Genomic DNA, 7,803 nt, shown 5'->3' on the forward strand with positions numbered 1-7,803 from the left:
AAGTGGTGAAAGCGTGTATGACGAAGTACACCCCTGCAGGGTATAAAACTATTCGAATAGCCGCGTCCGCGGTAAAGGACTACTTGGTTGCCTATACAGTTCATAGACAAGTTAATGGATACTACTAAAAGACCCAAGATAAGTGTGAGTACCGAGGATGGCCCTCTCGTAGGATGACGAGGGAGGATCCCCGGTGGAGTATTGTGTTGGTGAGTAGTGGACTCGTGTGCGAAAACTATTTTACTGGTGGAGTTCCGTAGGATAGCTTAGCCAAGAGTCAAAGCTGGCTTGTTGCATCAACCCCACCACCTTCTTGAGAATAAGCATGTATAGTAGGTTCTGATGTAAGACTTGTTGAGTACCTTTGTACTCATGTTTGCTTAATTACTGTTTTCAGACGACAACACCGCCCCCTCCGATGGGTTCTATGTAGACCTTGACGTCGATGAGTGACTAGTCACCCAGGTGGTGATTCTGACCATGGAGGGGCCTATGTAGATAGACAGGCTTCGAGAAGCCTTCTTTGTTTCTAGAGTCTGTACTCAGACTAGTTGCTTCTGCATGTGCTTGTATGATTGTATGACTTGAGTGTCGGGTCATGTGACCCCTATCTGTATGAACATGTTATGTATGGCTCTCTGGAGCCTTTAAATAAAGTACTTGAGTTGTAGAGTTTTGTTGTGATGCCATGTTGTATGTACTCATATCGGGCATATTGTGTGTATGATTGAAATGCTTGGTATGAGTGGGATCTGACAATCTAGTTGTTTATCCTTGGCAGCCTTTCTTATGGGGAAATGTAGTCTGGTGTTCCTCGAGCCATAGTAGTCCGTTACAGCCCGGTTCACCGGAGTCCTGCTAGCCCAGCACTACTGTTCAGGACACTTGACTGGCCGGCATGTGTTTCACTTCGTTCCTATGTCTGTCCCTTCGGGGAAATGTCACGCGGTGACTTCCGGAGTCCTGCCTGGCCTGCTACAGCCCGGGTTCCCCGGAGTCCTGTTATCCCAGTGCTACAGCCCGGAATCACTCGTTGATGACCGACATGCTCAATGTGATTCATGTATGCCTGTCTCCATAGGTCTGTGCCGCTTTGGGTTCATGACTAGCCATGTCGGCCCGGGTTCTCTGTCATATGGATGCTAGCGACACTATCATATACGTGAGCCAAAAGGCGCAAACGGTCCCGGGCCATGGTAAGGCGACACCCGTGGGATACCGTGCGTGAGGCCGCAAAGTGATATGAGGTGTTACCGGCTAGATCGATGTGACTTGGAATCAGGGTCCTGACAGCCAGGGGGCCCACCGTCTCTCCACGAGGGTGGGGGCGCGCCTGCCCCCCTAGGGTGCGCCCCCCTTCCTCGTGGGCCTCCTGTTGCCTCTCCGACTCCAACTCCACCTCCATATATTGAGTTTCGGGGAGAAAAAAATCAGGGAGAAGAAATCATCGCGTTTTACAATACGGAGCCGCCGCCAAGCCCTAAAACCTCTCGGGAGGGCTGATCTGGAGTCCGTTCGGGGCTCCGGAGAGGGGAATCCGTCGCCATCGTCATCATCAACCATCCTCCATCACCAATTTCATGATGCTCACCGCCGTGCGTGAGTAATTCCATTGTAGGCTTGCTGGACAGTGATGGTTTGGATGGGATCTATCATGTAATCGAGTTAGTTTTGTTAGGGTTTGATCCCTAGTGTCCACTATGTTCTGAGATTGATGTTGCTATGACTTTGCTATGCTTAATGCTTGTCACTAGGGCCCGAGTGCCATGATTTCAGATCTGAACCTATTATGTTTTCATCAATATATGAGTGTTCTTGATCCTATCTTGCAAGTCTATAGTCACCTATTATGTGTTATGATCCGTTAACCCCGAGGTGACAATAATCGGGATATTTACCGGTGATGACCGTAGTTTGAGAAGTTCATGTATTCACTATGTATTAATTCTTTGTTCCGGTTCTCTATTAAAAGGAGGCCTTAATATACGAGCGACTTTTTGGTGGACGGTGGCTCGTGTGGACTTAATCATGGCCATCGAACGATTCCTGGGAATGAGCAAACATCACTTCGATATGCCCCCTACTCGTTTCTTAGGAATAGACACTAGGGGCAGTAGGCGTAGAGGAATGGCACACATGTTTCCCTTTCCTTGCGTGGATCTGGGCGTGCGAGCAGGCTGAGCTGGTACACATGCCGTACGGGAGGAGCAATTGGTGATTTGACCTGGCGATGGTGGGCCACAACGCAGAACTTTTTGCAAGTCAGGACGTGACAAAAGGAGACCCTGCTAATGCACAGTGCGCGTCTCTTTTTTTGCGAATTAAACACTTCCATTACTTAAGCAAGGTCATTCAAGTCTTGTTGACACAAAACGTCAACATCTTCAGGAGCGCACCGAAGCCACACGGCAGTTTTGGGCAACGAGCGGCCCATTTGAGCAAGTGCATTACTAGCCTTATTCTGCTCTCTCCGGATGACTCGTATTTCATGCTGACGACCAGCAAGTAGCTCTCTTGTTTCTCCCACCATAGCCGCTACAAGTGACCTATTGGCCGTAGGGTCGCTGATCATGCGCGCCGCCATCGTGTAGTCCGTCTCGACGATGAGACTTTCAGTGCTCCATTCAAGAGCCAGGACCACCCCCTCCATGCATGCCGCTACCGCGGCCTCGAGAGCACTCGAACATCTCTGAATGAACCTGCACGACGCAAAAATCATGGCACCATGATGGTCGCGCAAAATCATTCTTGCGCCTCCTGTACCTTCCTGTTCCTTCCATGAGCCATCAACATTTAGCTTCGCCCACCCCAATGGTGGTTTTATCCAGCGTTCCGGCGCTAGCGTGCAGGTCGCCGTGAGAGATTTTGTTTTTCCTTTCTCCCTCCATCCATCGTAGTAGATGGTTGTCTTCCCCTTAACAACATCAGCTGTGGGGTGTTGCTGAATATTGAGCAGTGTTTCAATGTATCCAGAGAGGAACCTGCAAGATGCATCAACGGGAGGCGCCGACTTCTCATGATAGACTTCATTTCTAACTTACCAGTTCCGCCACAGGGTCATTATAATTGGTAAGCATTCAACATCGGTACACCCATCCAGTAGATGAATAATCCATTTTGGGCCTGTGTTGGCGATGGAAACCACCTTTGGCATGCTCCATGTGCTCGCCATCGCCGTCCATAATCGCCGCGCCAACGGACACTTGCATAAGGCATGGAATGTGTCCTTCCGCTCCATTCCACATAAAACACAAATATTAGAGACCTTGAGCTTTCGCTTAAGCTTATTTTCAAGAGTGGCTTGCGAGTTCGTTGCAACACGCCATGCAAACACCCGTACCTTCGGGGGAGCAGGGCACCCCCACACTGCCTTCCAGACGGCACGAGTGTCGTCCGGTGCCCTACTCGTGGAGCACACGGTGGTGCTGGTTCGCCCTTCCAGGGCAAGGTTGTACGCGTTACGTATAGTGAAGATGCCGCGAGTGTCAGGGGCCCAAGCTAGGACGTCATCCAGTCCTTGCGGGCTGGTTTTGATCGACAAGATGCATTCCACATCCGGGATGGTGAAGAATTGTTGAAGGAGACCTACCCGCCATCGACCATTGTCGTCAAGGAGTTCTGACACTCGTTGGAGCCGGCATGTGCCACGCGCCGTGATTGGCCTATAGGACGTGGGCCGCGGGATCCAAGGGTCCCGCCATATGCGGATACTCGCACCGTTGCCTACTCGCCACACAAGCCCCTGCTTAAGCAACTCGAGGCCATGCTGGATTGCGTGCCATGTTGGGGATGCATTACCTGAAAAAACCGTATCCTCAAGGGGCCCGTTAGGATAATATTTTGCTTTCAATACCTGAGAGCATAAGGAATCCGGTCTAGTGAGTAGCCGCCAGGCTTGACGAGCAAGCAAGGCCTGGTTGAAGATGCGGAAGTCACGGAAGCCAAGTCCCCCCTTGGCCTTTGGTTCAATTATTTCTCCCATGCTCGCCAATGTGTCTTTCGCTGCCCATGCTTTGAACCTGAAAGCACAAGTGCTCCCTAGGTGGTTTTGGTAATTAATGACAACATATCTCTTGTTGGACTAACGTTTCTATCTAGTATGTTTCAGATAAATTCAACAATGGAGTGGCATGGACTAAAGGTTGTGGGAAGTTCTCCAAGATGCTAAGGACAAAGGATTGGCTAAAGCTTAAATCTCAAGACTCTTCATTTTACATTTTAGTGATCCAAGATCACATTGAGTCCATAGGAAAAGCCAATACTATCAAGGAGGGATGAGGTGTTGCTTAATGAGCCTCTTGCTCAAGTGCTTAATGATATGCTCCAAAATCCTCAGCTACTTTCCCACTTCCACATATGATCTAAACCCAAAGCCAAACTCGGACCTACCAATTATTTCTATCCGGTGCCACCGATTTTCACTTGTCATAGCCACTACCAGAAACCCTATCAGTTCGGTCTCACCGATGGGATCTCGGTCTCACCGAGATGGACTTGCAAACTCTCTGTTACCTATTGCAATACTTTCGGTCCCACCGAGATATGCAATCGGCCCCACCGAGTTTGCTTGGTCAACTCTCTGTTTCACTTATTACCCAAATCGGTCCCACCGAGTCTGAGTAATCGGTCAAACCGAGTTGTGGATTTACCCTAACCCTAGCACATCGGTCCCACCGAGTTGATCCAGTCGGTCCCAACGAAAATCTCTAACGGTCACTAGGTTTACTATTTCGTTCTGACCGAGTTTGTTGATTCGGTCCCACCGAGATTGGTAAACTGTGTGTAACGGTTGGATTTTGTGTGGAGGCTATATATACCCCTCCACCTCCTCTTCATTCGTGGAGAGAGCCATCAGAACACATCTACACTTCCAACTCATATGTTCTGAGAGAGAACCACCTACTCATGTGTTGAGACCAAGATATTCCATTCCTACCATATGAATCTTGATCTCTAGCCTTTCCCAAGTTGCTTTCCACTCAAATCTTCTTTCCACCAGATCCAAATCCTATCAGAGAGAGTTGAGTGTTGGGGAGACTATCATTTGAAGCACAAGAGCAAGGAGTTCATCATCAACACACCATTTGTTACTTCTTGGAGAGTGGTGTCTCCTAGATTGGCTAGGTGTCACTTGGGAGCCTCCGACAAGATTGTGGAGTTGAACCAAGGAGTTTGTAAGGGCAAGGAGATCGCCTACTTCGTGAAGATCTACCGCTAGTGAGGCAAGTCCTTCGTGGGCGATGGCCATGGTGGGATAGACAAGGTTGCTTCTTCGTGGACCCTTCGTGGGTGGAGCCCTCCGTGGACTCGCGCAACCGTTACCCTTCGTGGGTTGAAGTCTCCATCAACGTGGATGTAGGATAGCACCACCTATCCGAACCACGGGAAAAACATCCGTGTCTCCAATTGCGTTTGAATTCTCCAAACCCTTCCCTTTACATTCTTGCAAGTTGCATGCTTTACTTTCCGCTGCCTATTCACTCTTTGCATGCTTGCTTGATATGTATTGTGAATGTTGAAATTATGCCTAAACTCCACTTAAACCAAAAAGGCTTAAAAAATGCAACTTTGGCACTAAGTGTCTAATCACCCCCCCTCTAGACACATCTACTTCAAGGTCCTAAAGAACCCCACCAAAAGTTCCTCACTAAGCGTGTGAGGTCCTCGCAAACCAAACACGGCAATTTGAACACTCCCAAAATATAAGTAGGAATTGCCTGCAGGACGGATTTTATCAAAGTCTCCTTCCCTGCCTGCGAGAGAGTGTCACCCCATGCCATTATTCTTTTGGTCAAACTCGCCTGCAACATCTGGAATTTCCCCTTGTGCATACGACCATCTGGTGTTGGCAATCCAAGGTACTTCCCTTCAAACTCGGATTTTTGTACCTGCAATTCCTGTCTGACCACCGCCTGCATCACCAAGGGGCAACTATCACCAAACTGAATAGAGCACTTTTGTGGGTTTATGAGCTGGCCCGTGGCCCTCGCGTATCTATGTATAGCATTCTTCACATAAATAGCCTCGTCGGCATTAGCTTTGAAGAATAAAAGGGTATCATCGGCGAACAATAGATGTGATATTCCTAGTGCACGGCTACATATTTGATTGGTTGGAAAGCTTGCGTCTCCACTCCCTGTCTCAGCAGTGCATACAACCCATCAGCAATGAATAGGAATAAAAACGGGGAAAGGGGGTCACCTTGCCGAAGCCCTCGCGTCGGTGCAAACGAATCCAAGATGGCTCCATTAAATTTTACTAAATAGCTCAACGAGGTTACACATGTCATTATCCATTGTACCCGCTGATGAGAGAAGCTCAACTTTTCCATCGTCTGCTTCAAGAACCCCCAGTCCACCCTGTCATACGCCTTTGAAAGATCCAGCTTGTATGCACAGAAACTATTGTCCGGATTTTTCTCATGTTGAAGAAAGTGCAGACACTCAAAAGCAAGCAGTGCATTATCTGTGATCAGATGCCCCAGCACAAACGCACTCTGATAAGGTGAGATGATATCATCAAGCAAGGGCCGAAATCTATTCATCAAGCACTTAGCCACAATTTTATAGATGACATTACAGAGACTTATTGGTTTGAAATTAGTTAAGCGGACGGGGTCACTAATCAAATCTACTTTTTTTGAGGGAACTAATCAAATCTACTTGGTTAGTTTAATGTGCCGGTCCCACTAACAAAAAATAATGTGCCGAGTAAAAACCAGATTGATAAAATCTAAAAACATTACTTTCTGGTGGGCAAGTGCATTCGATCCCCTTTTTAAATGATTAAAAAAACATATTTAAAGTTTTACCTTAGGATTGTAACTCTATCAATATGAACTAAAACTCACTGTTTCCCTCAAAAAAAGTTTTAATATTTTATAAAAAAGTGAAAACTTTTACATATTCACGGCAGATCTGTGAAATTTCATTCAAAAATATTATAGTTTTCAAACTGTACATAAAGAAATACCGGCCCAACAATAATTTCTTTTGATCCATTTTCATTTACATATTTTTGTGTTATGATTTTTTCTTAAACGCATCATGTCTGCAGTTTTGTATGTACAATTCTTTTTGCGCTATGGATTTTTTTTCAAAAAGTCCACCAAAATGCATTTTTCGACTTAAAAATTGTTAATATTAATATGATACTCTCTGTACACGACGTTGACTAACAACCTGGTCTTAAATGGCGGATTATTATTCAATGTGGTCACGTGAGTCGGGGAGTGAATCTGGTACACAGCCGCGTCACTTCGGATGGTGAAAAAGGAGACCCTGCTAATGCACAGTGCGCGTCTCTTCATCTAACAGGAAAATTAGTCCAAGGTCATTAATCAAATCTACTTTTTTAGGGAACTAATCAAATCTACTTGGTTAGTTTAATGTGTGGGTCCCACTAACAAAAATAATGTGCCGAATAGAAAACAGATTGATAAAATCTAAAAACATTACTTTCTGGTGGGCGAGTGCATTCAATCCCCTTTTTAAATGATTAAAAAAACATATTTAAAGTTTTACCTCAGGATTGTAACTCTATCAATATGAACTAAAACTCACTGTTTTCCTCAAAAAAAGTTTTAATATTTTATAAAAAAATGTGAAAGCTTATACATATTCACGGCAGATCTGTGAAATTTCATTCAAAAAGATTACAGTTTTCAAACTGTACATAAAGAAATACCGGCCCAACAATAATTTCTTTTGATCCATTTTCATTTACATATTTTTGTGTTATGATTTTTTTCTTAAACGAGTCATGTCTGCAGTTTTGTATGTACAATTCTTTTTGCGCTGTGCA

Source organism: Triticum urartu, chromosome 2, assembly GCF_003073215.2.
Source record: "Triticum urartu cultivar G1812 chromosome 2, Tu2.1, whole genome shotgun sequence".
In the NCBI taxonomy this organism is placed as follows: domain Eukaryota; kingdom Viridiplantae; phylum Streptophyta; class Magnoliopsida; order Poales; family Poaceae; genus Triticum; species Triticum urartu.